This window comes from Tenrec ecaudatus, chromosome 7, assembly GCF_050624435.1.
Source record: "Tenrec ecaudatus isolate mTenEca1 chromosome 7, mTenEca1.hap1, whole genome shotgun sequence".
In the NCBI taxonomy this organism is placed as follows: Eukaryota; Metazoa; Chordata; class Mammalia; order Afrosoricida; family Tenrecidae; genus Tenrec; species Tenrec ecaudatus.
In genome coordinates, this window is record NC_134536.1 from 91,826,830 (window position 1) to 91,842,306 (window position 15,477).

The window sequence follows — 15,477 nt, forward strand, 5'->3', positions numbered from 1 at the left end:
GTGGGAAAAAGACTGGAGAGGGTTGCGATTTGATTTTGAGGACTGACTCTCCTATGCACTTGCTGTATAGTCAAACTTCTCACGGCTTTTATTTCCTCACCTGTGAAATGACAGCATTTGAACATCTTTACTACTAGTGTGAACATTTCATAACACGACATTTCTACAGTACATCCTCACTTGAGAAATCTTTTTGCTGCTATAAATACTATTTTAAATTGTAGTCCTCGGACTTTTTATTAAAGAATCACCTGGAATGTTTGCTTAAAATATGGATTCTTGAGCACCAAGCTTGCTCAAGCAAAATCTTTAGGGATGCGAGGGCGGGTGCAGAAGAATGCACGAGAACTTGTCTAATGTATTCCTAAGTACCAGTGTTCCTTCCTTCTCAAGTTTGAAAATGACTGAGGACGCAAGAAAAACTTTTAGAACAGGGGATGGTGCTTGTGGAATAGTGATACTTTCTGTCTAGTTTATATGGAGGAGAGGTGGCAGACGTGGTTTGTGGTCTCATTCTTGCCTTCCTTGCAGGAGATCCAAGTTCAATTCCCAATCAATATGCCTCAAGTGCAGCCTCAACTTTTCCATCAATAAATTTTTTTGTGTGTTGCTATGCCCCTGACAGGTGTCAGTAGAGCTTCCAGACTAAAAAGAGTAATAAAGACCTGGTGATATGCTTCCAAAAGTCAGCCGTGAATCCTGGTTTAACTCAATGGCAGCTTCCAAGGACAACCATTTCAGAGGAGGGAGAAAAGACATGAACTTAAAGAAGAATCTCTTTGTCAACATTTCTCACTTTGAGCTTCTTGTCTGAACAAAACAAAATCAAGCATTGACTGAGAATTGGTTGTGTAAAAATGTCCTATGTTATAACATCAAATTATCTGATTAATATTAACATAGTGAATGAGCTCTTCATCTTGATCATTATTTGTACAACTTTGATTCTCTATTTGTTTAGAGACAAAGGGAATATATTCTGGGAAATTTTTGAAGAATTTAAAGACCTACGGGTATGCTAAATGTAAGTAACTAAATATGTACTTGTATGCTAACTTAAGTCTCATCCCTCACCCACTGACATAGAGTCCATTCATAGTCACCCCATAATCCAGAGTAGAACTGCATCTTTGACTTCCTAAGATTGTGCATCTTTATAGGAGTACAAACCTAGTCTCATACTAGATGTTATGATGGAAAAATAGTACTGATAACAAAGATTAAAGAAAAGCAGTGAGATGAAAGCTTAGGAGTCCAACTAATACTGGCAAGTCTGGTCATTACTGTTGCACATTGCTGTTGCGATTTATCCCAACACTTTGTAGTGACAGATAGCAAGCAGGTAGTACTCATTCGGAGTATCACAGCCAGTTTCAACCAGATATAGGGTGGCAGGCATCTAAAGGCTTGGTTGTGTTGAATGCTTAAGTGGATCACATATGTGGCTAATAGTGGATGCTGGGTTATTGACCTGAGTTCTTACATCTGTAGCAAGTCCTTACATGTGAGTCTCCAGTGTAGCAAGGTTAGATTTCTTAAGTGATTATTGACTTCTACAATAATAAGCATAACAAAAGAACCAACACACCCAATCTTTATTTTTGAAAACATTTTATTAGGGGCTCATACAACTCTTATCACAATCCATACATATACATACATCAATTGTATAAAGCACATCCGTACATTCTTTGCCCCAATCACTCTCAAAGCAGTTGCTCTCCACTTAAGCCCTCTGCATCAGATCCTCTTTTTTTCCCCCTCCCTCCCCGCTCCCCCTCCCTCATGAGCCCTTGATAATCCACAGATTGTTATTTTGTCATATCTTGCCCTATCTGGAGTCTCCCCTCCCCCCCACACCCAATCTGTTTTTACTGCCTTCGGATGTCATACACTGCATTGTCACTTTTGCTGTATTCAATTGGTTACATGGGTCAATGGAAGGAGACAGAGACTTTCAATGGTATAAACATGATAGAATCTGTGAACATATTTTAAATTCACCACTTTGATTCTAAAAGCTAGTGTTTCAATGTCAATGTTTTCCGGAAGAGAATTAATTATTTTATTAATGATACTATCAATAAAATGGAATCTTTATAAAGATTTAATAGAGGACACATTTCTTAGCTAAGAGTAAGCTAAGAAAATAATTGGGGAAAACATTTAAAACCAGAAAAATCATATCCACTAATCACATTACCCTGAACTTTGGGGAAATACTGCTTTTTGCTTGTACTTATCTGTAAAAACTGCTGAGGGACAATAATGTTCATGACTAGTATAGCTTTAAAATCATTAAAAAATCATTCAAATTTCCAATCAACTGGCTCAGAGGTGAACGTTTGGAACCCAGCCCATTTGTGTAGAAATGCAAAATGGTCTCCAAATGTGTATCTATTTAATATGCTAATAAGATTAAACCTTGCTATTATGTGAAAAGGAGAAAAGAAAAAAGTTTATAAGAAAAAATTCTGCAACTAATTGGATGAAATTATTTATATTAGGCTACAAAATATCAGATGAGAAATTGATCATCATCAATTAACACAAAAATTAAGACAGTGGTGAGAGTGGTGATGCCAGGAGGGTGGAGGAAGGTAAGGGAGAAAGGGGGAACCGATTACAAGGATCTACATATAACCTCCTCCCTGGGGGACAATCAAAAAGTGGGTGAAGGGAGATGTCATACAGTGTAATATATGACAAAATAATAATTTATAAATTATCAAGGGTTCATGGGGGGGGAGGGGAAACAGGGAGGGAGAGGCAAAAATGAGGAGCTGATGCCAGGTGCTTAAGTGGAGAGTAAATGTTTTGAGAATGACGAGGGCAATAAATGTACAAATGTGCTTTACACAATTGATGTATGTATGGATTGTGATAAGCGTTTTATGAGCCCCTAATAAAATGATTTTTTAAAAAGAATTGTACGAGCCCCCCATAAAATGATTAAATAAAACTAAAGCTTTGAAGATGATCAAATCATGTGCTGAAATATCACTTTGATTTAATAGAATACAATTAGTAGGAAAAGGGAAATCACTAATGGGGATGGAAATAAACATTCTTCTAATCAAATTTTCATAAATTCTCTGTGGGTAATTTATTTCCTATAGTACTATCCAGCATTGTAATTTTCCTCCTTACTCTCCTCACCTTGCTAACACTCAGCAATATTAAAAATCAGTACCAGAACTCCTGCCACAGAATTCTATGAAAAGGTCTAATTAATGTAAATTTCTACATAGCATATCTACTAAATACAAAGAGATTACTCTCTGTATGTGAGGTCATGGTATGTCAGTGGGAGATTCTCACCTTCCATGTTCAATTCCCAGCCAGTGATCCCTAGGTGCAGTCTCCACCCATCAGCTAGTGGAGGCGTGTTTGTTGCTATAATCCTGAATAGGTTTCAGTGGATCTTCCAGATTAAGACTGACTAGGAACAAAGTTTGATGATCTACTTCTGCAAATTAGTCAATGAAAACTTTAAAGATCACAATGAGATGCAATCTGCAAACAATTGTAGGGTAGCCCTAAACTGGACAGGCTTTCGTTCTGTTATGTGTTGTTAGGTACCATTGAGTCCATTTGACACGAAGGACCCTAGGTAAAATTGAACAACACACCGCCCAGTCCTGTGCCAAACTCACAATTGTCCCTCCGCTTGAGTCCATTGTTGCAGCCATTGTGTCAAACCATCTTGTCCTCTTTTGCACCGCCCCTCTGCTTTACCAAGCATGCTGTCCTTCTCCAGGGACTGTTCTCTCCTGACAACATGTCCCAAGTGTGGAAGATGAAGTCTTACCATCCTTACCTCTAAGGATCACTCTAGCTACACTTCTTCCAAGACTGGATTTTTTGGTCCTTTTTGCAGTCATTGATCTTTACCAGCACCAAAATTTAAATGCATCATTTTCTTTTCAGTGGCTACTTCCTCTGAAGTGGACAGTCGATTTTCTCTTCATAGTCTGTGCTTAGTCTGAAAGCTCCACTGATACTTGTTCACTTGGAATGAAAAACCAGTAACCTAGCTTCCAGCATCACAGCAACACACAGACTACCACAGTATGACAAACTGAGAGACTAATGGTGGCCATTCTGTTACACAAAATGAGACAAATTCATTTGATGGTAGCTGTGATAGGTAGGTTTATTGTGCCACCCTGGCCAATAGGAACATGTGGGATTAATAAGGTTGCAGTTTGATTGGAGGGCCAAAAGATAAATGACTCAACAAGGTCTGCCCCCCTCTTTCTTGCTCTCTTGTTATCAGACCAGCGTGTGGCTGCTTTAGCTAGTTCTCTGCCTCAACTTGTGAAATACACTACCTGTGGGACAGCCACCCCATGGTTCATGTCACTAGAGCTTGAGGATCCTTCGAGACCTTCTTTGCCACATTTCTGGTGTATACATCACTTGAACTTGAGGTTGGTGGATCCTGTCGTCTTCCATTGTGTGAGTTCAATATCTCTTCTAAGCCTGCTTTGTGGCTAGACTGCCTGCATTGCTTGAGGGAAGACTCAGCTGTCTGCTTCCTTAATTTTGGACCCAACAGCCCTCCTGAGTTGAAGGACCTCCAGTATATTAACTTGAGCCCTCTGTACTGCTATGTGGACTATCTGTTATATTCCTTTGTGCTACAGATATCTATCCTCATATGTGTTTGTGCACATGTGTGTGTAATCATAAGTGTCTTGGTTTTGTTTCTCTAGAGCACCCTGTCTAACACAGTAGCTAACAACATTCTCCAAAGGAACCCAGGGATTCCTAAGAAACCTCTATCTGAAGTGTTCATTTATCTCAGTCATGATCTTTGGTACTTTCACATCTTGATATGATGTGGCTTGCAATCACTTTTATATCCATCGTTCAAAACTTTCTGGCACTCTTCATCATGTAATCAATCTTTACAGTAACTAATAAAACTCTCTGTTAGGTCTTGGCCTGTGGAATAATATTTTCGAATCTCTAAAAGCCCTAGTTACACCTATCCACGCATCACCTTTTGGGAATACACTGAACAACAGACATAGTTACTTGAGGAAACTACAGAGCCATAGAATGCTCTCTTCTGTTGCTAAGGGGAAGGGAACTAGAGTCTCTGCTAGTGATTACCATCTTATTTCCCTCGTAGTTATTTTTTTCCTCTTGGGTACAGTAATGCCTATCCTCCCTGAACCTTCCAATAGTCTTGTCACCCCACTCATTCTTCCACTGCTGCTCTACAATTTATCCTTACATGACAGCTTCATTATGGGAAATGTGCTGAGGAATGCACAAATGGGAGGGGGACATCTCGCTTCAATAACAGTAACCTGACAACAGTGAAGAACCAAAGTCAATTAGTCCATCCTATGTGGACTATCAAAGAAGCACAAATGACTTCCCCAAACATCAAACTCTGGTCTCAGCAATTCTGGAGCAGTACCGTCTGTGCTGTTTTCCTACATCCCGGTGTTTGTTGGCCTCCCTGTCAGGCACACTGCTTTGCTGCACTGGCCTAGTATTCCTCATTGGTGACTGAGAAGCCACTAAATGATGCAAGAGGCAAACGTTTTCTTACTTCCTGTCCTCTTTTGTAATAAGACATTTGCTTCATTAGTGCATTTTCTTCATTTGTTTTATTATTGATGTCGCTTTATGAAGCTGGAAAGAAAAATAGGTAGATATCTAAATTAAATAATTGGGTAGCATACAATACTCTAGAGCTGGTGGACACTAGTGGTTTTATGATAGGTTTTACAACAAGACTACCTATAATTTTAAACATTAGGAACTATTGTACTAATTTAAAATATTGTAAAAGAATATCAGATCATGAATAGATTTCAGAAATCATAGAATAAAAGCATTAACTAGCACTATAGCGGTTTGAATTATATCTTCTCAAAATCTGTCAACCTGACCAGGACACGGGTCTTATGTTATTCCATTTCATCCATTCTGCAATTAAATATAATTATCTTATGTATTGGAAATCCTAACCTCCATGATGTTAAAGTGGCAGGATACAACATACAGGATTAAGTTGGGTCTCGAGTAAATTTCCTCTGAGATAAAAAGAAATGTACAAGTGAGGAGAGAGATTGTCAAGAAAGCAGTGAAGCGGGTCACTTTGGTCCCTCTATGAGAACTCTTGGAGCCAGGGAAAGACTGACAGCAAGACACAGGAAGACCTCCAAGGAACACTGGCCCAAGACCTTGAAAGGAGGCAAGAACCTTCCTCCTGAGACGACAGACAGAGAAAGCCTTTCCCTAGAGCAGCCATTCTGAATTTGGTCTTCGAAGACCCCAGACTATTAGAGAATACATCTTCTTAAAGACATTTACATGTGTCATTTATTTTATGCAAATCAAATGCTATGAAACCAATTTCTACTCATAGCAACCTTATCGAGGGTTTCTCAGGTTGTAAACCTTTCTGATGCTATAAATCTTTGTGCAGAGTGACAGGTGACTTTGAACCATCAACCTTGTGGTTAGTGGTCCAAGACTTATCCAAAGCCACCACCAAGGTCCTTTGTCTGTTATGAGAGCACTAAATACTTAAGGCACTGTTCAGATAGCCAGTTTTTTTTTTTTGATGAGTTTGAGTTATAGTTGGGTGTCTCTTTATGTTGGTCTATGGGAGTGAGAGTACTGGACCATTTACTAGCTCTGTAACATTAGACGATTTACTCTTCGCTATTTCACTTTGCTTAGCTGCAAGGTGGGAATAGTGATAGTACCTCCTTCAGAATGGAATGTTGAGGACTAAATAAAATAAAACTTGTTAGAAAGTGAATGATATCTAGAAATATTCACTATTATTTCCTACATTTCGATCATTCAGAATTTTATTAGGGCACAATTTTATTCTACCCAACCTTAACTTCCAATGAAACTTCTGATCAGAGCAATTTCTCAACTATAGATTCTAACACTATTTCTTTTTTTAAAATTATTAATAATTTTATTAGTAGTTCTTTTTTAAATTTTTCTCTTTTTTTATTAGGAGTTCTTACAGCTATTATAACAGCACATAAATTCAATTAGATTAAGCATAATTGTACAACTGCTGCCACCATTAGTTTGTAAATATTTTCATTTTCCTCTTGAACTCTTTGATATCAGTTCCCCTTTATCCCCTCTATCCCCCACCCTACTTCCCAGAAACCCTTATTTTTATATCATATATTATTTTATTTTTGCCATGTCTTATACCATCCAATGTATCCATTCACCTACAATTCTATTATTTCTCCCCTTGAGTGGGGTAATACTACCATCAAAACACTATTGATTTCTACCTTGAATTCTCCATTGCTGTTCTAACACATGAGGACTTATTTTTCATTTAATCTTAACCTCTTTGCATCACTTTCCTTAATAAGGGGAACATTATAAAAAACTTCTTAGCCATAGTTAAATACCTTGACGGAATGAATTGCTGGGCATGGAGGCTCAGGACAATAATAACATAATACACCAAGGTCAAATGGAATAACATAAACCCAAAGTTAATTATCTACATTCTACTTTGATGACTAGCAACTGGAGTCTTAAAAGTTTGCAAATACCCACTGTTAGTCATTCCTTATCTGAACCAAAGAGGAATAAAGAAAATCAAAATCACATGAAAACAGTCCAAAGGATTAATGTACCATGGGACTCTCAACCTCCATGATCCTAAGACCAGAAGAATTAGTCTCTCAGTGGTGCTCAGCTACCACTGCTGACTACTCTGAAAGGAATCACATTAGAAAGTCCTAGATAAAGTGGAAGAAAATATGGGACAAAACTCCAAACTTACTCTCATAAATAGATCACTGAAGATATGGATGCTATAGAAAAGTATAGTGAAGGAACCAGATGGTGTCTGGCTACCAGAAAGAATAGTGTCTGGGTTCCTATAGGTTTGCCTTAAAACAAGCAGTCATCTAAATGAGGTGTCAACTAAGTCTGCATGGGAAAACACACTAGCCTGTGTGTTTCAAGAATTGTAAATAATAAAATCCTAATCTGAAGGAGGGAATGATATCAGAGCTTAAATTCTGACCACCTGGTTACCAGAAGGCTAGAAATGACGGTGGAAGCTCAAAATCCACTTGCAAGATCCCTCATGGATTCAGACTCCGGTGGATCCCATCTGATCGTAGTCTAGGGAGGCAAATAGCTTTTCTGTCAGACAGAGAACACTGCACTGTTAAGTGTGGCAGATGTAGTTGGGTCAAAAAGTAATACTTTATATTTGAGCCCTTTTGACCCATTTTAAAGTCTCAGTTTTTAATAATGCCTCCTTTCGTTTCTACTGAAGTTTCTCTCTGTTTTGTAAAGTCATTGTTGCTGGTTTTTACTTGTTTGCTTCATGATCTTGTTTTATATGATTTTCTGTATATGAAATTCAGGATAGGTAAAACTATAGAGATAGTGACTGCATTAGTAATTACCTAAGGGAGTGGCAGGAGAGGTTTGTGGCAGGGAGCAAAGGGGAGCTAACAAAAATGAGTAGGAGAAAAAAAGTTCTGAAATTGATTGTGGTGATGATTGTGTAACTCTTTTATATTAGTGATTATGATATATTAAGTGTATGCCAATAAATCTATTTTTAAAACGCTCACAATCTTTTTTTAAAAGACCAGACATACTGGTTTGATATCGACTGGTAGAACCCCACTATTGTTGTCTAGTCACCCTTGAAGCTGAACTGAACTCATTCCTATAGCCCAACTTTCATTAAACATTAGACATTCCAAAAGATGAACAACAGGGAGGTATGCCCCCCTTTCAATAACCAGCCATACAGGATCGAAGGGGCAGCATTTGACCAGGGGTGGAGCTCAGAAATCAGGAAGGGACATAAAATGACAAATCAAGATGATAACCACAAATATAAAGTGGGAAGTCGGATGGTAGGTACATTGTGAAGATTGCAATCAATGTCACAAAACAATGTGCATGAATTGTTGAATGAAAAACCAATTTTCTCTTTAAACTGTTGCTCTAATCACAATAAAAAGTTTAAAAAACAAAAGCACTGATTGCTGCCTTCTACCCAACCCACACTTTATCTATATATTAGAAGTGAAGAAACATCAATATTTAGAAAAACATAAACGACCTCTGCAATTTTTTCAAAGCTGATGTTCAGCGAGTATTGATCCATGAAACTAAAATAGATTTGCAAAGGATCAGACACTTCCCCTTCTTTTCTGTGGTCTCTTGAAAAATGACTGAGGCCAGTAGAGAATGTGAGGGGATAGAGAAAAACTGAAGCTCTTTGGTACAGCTTGGGCAGCTATCAAAACATCTGGTTGTTAGAAAACTTATCTGATGGATACCGTTGCTTGAGTAAGGCTAGAACAAAATAAATAAAATGAGGGTATTCATCAAGAAGCTGCATAAAAGATCAGAGCAAGCATGTGAGCTATAGGGTGGGTATCAGTCAGAATCTACTGATGGCACCTAGAAACAACAGTCGGCTAGCAGTGCCCCAGGCACTGTGACTCGGGGTGGCTGGTGTTAGGCTGGCTCTCTACTTTTAGTCCTTTCCAATCCCCATTTAAAAAATCTTCTTTTGATGTTTTTTTTCCTGTTTTATACTCAAAGCTTTCCAGAGAACTATAACTTTTCTTACCCCCAATATTAATAAAAAATTAACCAACTCTGCTTGAAATATCAATGCTCAACTATCTCAGTCTGAAAAACTCAGTCAGACTGAAGGTTTAATTAGATGGACAGCTATCATCAGTTGTTAAATTTATTTATCCAGAAAAGAAAAAAATGTCAAAGTACATATAAAACATTAATGCTTTTTATTAATATACTTAATATGATATAAACGAGAATGTCGTTATCCTACATGAAAAATTAATAATTTTTAAATTCTTAAAACGTCATGATTGTCTTGTCAGAAAAAAAAAGCTTTTGTGGAAATGTTTAAAATCAAAGGCCATAAACTGAATCGAAGACCAGTATAAATGTTATTTTTCGACTAGAAATCTTTCAAAATTCTTTTAAAGGATAGCAAGATTAGATGCTTTCTCCAACTTTCAAAAGTTTCTTTTATCAATAAAGAGCACACATTCAATGATGTTGAATCAAAATCTATTTAAAGTCTTTGCTTCCATCTCTAATGCATACTTGGAACAATTTCAATGTTCCTAACCTCTAGGTTTTGTGTCAACTTGGTGATGTCAGGACTCTTAGTGGTTTAGTAGTTAAAATTTAGTAAACAACCATGATTTGCTCTATAACAATGTAATCAAACTCCATAAAGGGATTCTGTGAACAGCCAGCAGTTGTAAAAATATTAAAGTGGACCGTAACCCTTTTTTATTCAGGCATAACCCTGATGCAATTGAAAGGAATTATATATAATTCCTATATAAATAGCTGGGTTTTTTTTGGATATGTACCCTGCATCTGGTTAATCATTCTCTAGTTCTTTGGACTTGAGCCAATGGCCTGCCATCTTGCCTGCTAATACCAGGAGCCAATAGCAGCCTGCCATCTGACCTGTTAACCTTGGATTTCTTCACCTCTCCTGTCATAAACCTGGCCTTCTAGCCTTGAATTCATTTGCCTCAGCAGTGTGTGGCATTCTTTTAGATCCTGTGTTCATCAGCCCCTACAGCTCTGATATTTAAGAGAAGCCTCCAGCTGACATCTGACGCATGAACTTGAAACTATACTGCAGTTATCAGTTCCTGAGCTATTTTCAACTGGATTTATCAACTGTGTGGGGTATTATCTTGATGTAAATTTCTTTCCTTGTGTGTGTGTTTGTGTGTCTCATTAGCTTTGCTTCTGTAGAGCACAAACACAGCTTAATACACTGTCCAAATCAAAACTTCAATTCTTGGCTGTGTATAAGATCAATATACAAGAATCAATCAAATTTCTTTCCTCTAAGAAAGATAATTCTGCAAAGGAAATCAGTAACATAATACCATATACAATAGCCAACAAGGATGAAATACTTATAAATAAATATAATTTATATAAATGAAAGAATATACCATGCTTGTGAAAAGGAACACTTACTATTGTGAAAGTATAAATACTATTCCAAACCATCTACAGAAATTATGCATTATCAGTCCCCTGTAATAATGACACTCTACTTTGATGAAGTGAATTACCTGGTATGGCTCTTCTCTCCATAGTCCTTGTAACTCCCAACAAAGAACTTGCTGGAAGCAGGCAGATAAGATATAGAGAGGATTATAAGGAGGGAGTTTGTCAGTTTTGCCATTCTACTGAGTGTAAAGTAAATCATTTCAGAAGCAGGAAGAGAGAATCCCCTGACCCAAAGAAGGAAGAACCATAGCTGTCTAGGATGCAGCAGCAACAACAGTGACAGAGATAATGAAATAGTCACAGTAGCAACAGAGACCACGATGCAGAGGTTAGGGTTCCCTGCTCGGGGAATGGGTAAAGTTGAGTGCCTTCAGATGAGAGGCTGGGTTGCAAAGTGTGGTGCTCTTTGGGCATTTGCCAACACTAACGAAGCTCTGTAACACTTGTCCAAGGAGGAAGCATTCAAGGGACTGCATGGCTGAGTGTCTGTGAGGTCAAGGACCAGAGAGGTGTGCCAGCTAGGATGACTGATAATATGTGCTGTGGACAAAAGAACTATGTCCTTAATGTTTTCTGATTCTGACTTGTGATAACCTGTCAGCTTCCCTAGTGAATACTCATAATCATCAGCCTTGTCGGTGAGTCCTGTGTGGCCATTGCAATGGGTGATTGCACTCAGGAAAGGAGTGCAGTGCTGTGGAAGCTAAGGGGTATCAGAATAGAATAAATAATGATAGAGAGGGGAAGCTTATCTGAGCTCTGCCTTAGGACAATTAGCCGTGGGTTGGTGGAGAGTTCCCCCTTGTGTAGCCAGAGGAGGACATGTGTGGCTTCTTCCAATAGTGGATGCAAGGACAGACATGCAGGCTAAATGGGTGTGGTAGTATATGCACAATATAAAAATAGGATCGACAAAGGAAAGTTATGCATGGGTATTTTACCTTTGCTGCAATACATCCATGAAAATGGTTGAGCATACACGAGACAATATTTTGAAAATGTTTTTAATATAAGCAAACACCATGAGGGATGAGTCAATGAGCCTAAAGCTTGTGGGACGCTAAGGTCAATTGGCATAACGTAGTCCAGGAAGACAATATTCTATACCCTACTTTAGTGGGTAGTGACTGGGTCATGTAAACTCATGATCTGCTATCTAAGGTACATAAGTAATGAATATTGGACATACGTGGAAATAGTTTAATGGGCCATGCAGACTTCAATATCCAAGATCTTGAGACGAGAACTAAATGGTGCCCAGCTACCACCACCAACTGCTCCAAAAGTGATCACAATAGGAGGTCCCATCTAGAGTACAGGAAAATATAAAACATATTCAAAATCATAAAAGAGAACTCCAATCTTTGTGGAACCTGAAAGAACATGATCGCAATCACCCTTCAGATCTGAAACAGAACTCACCTTCTGTGATAGGTAGGTTTATTGTGCCAACCTGGCCAATAAGAACATGTGGGATTAATAAGGTCGCAGTTTGATTGGAGGGTAAAGATATAAATGGCTCGACAAAACCCACCTCTCTCTTTTGCTCTCTGGTGATCACACTAGTGTGAGGCTACCTTAGCTAGTTCTCTGCCTCAACCCTCGAGCTACATTATCTGTGGGACACCCAACCCGTGGACCGTGTCACTAGAGCTTGAGGTTCCTTCAAGACCTGCTTTGCCACACTTCTGGTGTATACATTGCTTGAGTTTGAAGCTGGTGGATCCTGTCATCTGACTGACTGTTGGTGATCCGCCCAGCTGTTTGTTGTCTGTGGCAGGACTGCCTGCATTGCTCCACGGAAGGCTCAGATGTCTGCTTCCTTGATCTTGGACTTAGCAGCCCTTGTGAGTTGAAGGATGAGATAGTTTATTGTGCCAGCCTGGTCGATAAACACAAGTTGGATTAATTGAAGGACTGAGAGATAAATGGCTCGGTGAGCCTCGCCTTTCTTGCCTCTCGCTCTTCGATCATCAAACCAGTGTGCGGCTGCCTAGCGTGTTCTGTGCCTCAATTTACAGGCTACTCTACTGGAGTATACATGGCATAAGCTGGGGACTGTCGGAGCTTATCTAGCTGATTGTTGGTGATTTGCCTTGCTGTTTATTGCCTGTCCCCAGATAGCCTGAATTGCTCTACAGAGGACTACCCGGCGGCCCTTAAGACTTGAAGGACTGCCAGTGTATTAGCTGTCTTATGGAAATGAATTGCATGAGCCATTCATACTGCTTTATAGATTAATTAACTGTGTATGTATATATGTGTATGTATGTATATATATATAAATCATTAGTATCCTGGTTTTGTTTCTCTAGAGAACCCTGTCTAGCATAATGAGTAAGTGGGCAGAGGACATGAAAAGACAGTTCACCCAAGGAGACATCCAGGAGGCCATCAAAGATATGAAGAAATGCTAATGATCACTAGTCATATAAGAGATGCAAATTAAATCAAAGAGTTGGCAGAAAAGTGCTACCTTGACCAGTCATCAGTTTATGAGAATTGACTTCACAGCAGTGGATCTGGTATTTATTTGGTGATTCTTGTTTAGCATGGAAAATTCACATCCTGTGAAACACCCTAGCAGTGGACACAGGGCACCTTCCCCGAAGATAGCCTGAGGAATAGAGTGTGAGTATAGTCACGTTAGAACTGCTGTCTGCGTCAGCTCAGTGAAATAGTAGGTGGTGCGGCTGGGAACATAATGCGGGTATAACTTTAGTGCTTGAGAACTAGCTTGTGTTGGCTGGTTAGGAAAATCTCAGCAATGTGGTATGTTTTCGTAGAGTTCTCTGGAGGTCCAATATTTACATATTTTTGAGCATCTGTTACCTGAATAGATAATTTTAATAAAGCCACTGCCTGCAAGGAACTTAGAGTCCCAGAGAGGATCATGCTACATACACACAAGTTTTTGTAAAGTAAGCTAAAGATCTGGAGAGCTAGCCTGAAAGTACCACGAGATTCACCACCCTCCGATCTGGCTGGGCGAGTGTCTTGAGGACCGAGGGAACAACTTCCTGATAAAATATGGGGGAAACAAATCACGGAGAATTGCAACGAGAATGGGAGGGAAGGAACACACATCAGGAAACATGAATAGCCTTTCTACGAAGCTGAGAAAAAGGTGCAGTTGACAATTTGGCGGAACAGTTGACTTGGTGGAATAGAATCATTCATTCCACACACCCATCAAATCTTTTTCTCCCTCAAATATTCCCGTGGAATATTTTCTGGAGGCCAGTGGTGGCACTGGTGGGGAGCAGGAGGTATAGACTGCACTGGGGTCTGAGGGGAGAACGCCAAGATAATTGTCTATAAAGCTTTTGTGTGTTCTCAGCGCACAATTCTGTATTCAAAAATCCCTCCCATCTTGTGTGATCCAGTGATGACAATAACAAAATCCAAATATGACAAAGAGAAAAATATCAGAGCTAAAATTATGAGCACCCAATTGGTAGAAAGCTATGGAGGACAGTGGGAGTCCCAAACCCATCTGCAGAGGAACTAGTCAGACCAAGCTGCTGGCAGGTCTCCACTGGCCACCAAAGGCAAGGGTCTCCAACAACCTTTCTATAAGAGAGTGATTATTATCATCTTGATTATGCTGCAATGAACTTGACACTTGGTCGGCTGACCTCCTTATGCACCCACCCTGAATTTGTTCTAAGTGCAAGGATCTCTTGTGGGTTCCATGACAAACATTTCTTCCCTGGTTTTTTTAAGTATTGAAGATAGGCTTTTTTTTAATCATTATTGTATTTTTATCTTTGTAGTATTATTTTATTCTTACCGCTTTATTTTTATTTTATTTTTTTATTGTTGATTTTGAGTTTCCCAGTTTATGAAGCACAGGAGTGGATGCATAGAGATAATCACTGAAGCAAGGGTTCATAGAGGATGTCGGAGTCGGGAGTGGGAGGGAGGGAGGGTGAGGGGGTGCAGGAGTAAACAATGAAGGCAGGAGGGGATAGGGAACACTCGAACTGATCTCGAATACACAACTCATTTTAAAGGTTTTTATCCATGGGGGTGTGTGGAAGGATGTTCTAAAAGGATTGTGGTAATAATTGTATGATTCTTCTTAATACTATAATTAAATGATTGAACTATTGCATTGTGTGATATGTGGATTAGGTGCCAATAAAAATGTTAAAACAAAAAGAAATTGTGATCTTGGAATTGCTTATTGGAGCTTAAGAACTAAAACATTAATAAGGAGATAAGTAGATAAGTAATAAGATATCACTTTCAAAAAATAAATGAGAATCCCTGCAGTTAGTTATAAAAACAAAACATCTTTCATCACCCTAGTGTACATGTATTGATATAACATCAAAGCTAAAACGATGCTAATATTCTTTTTGAACTTTCTAATATGCTCCATTTATTATTACCCTATGACAGCGA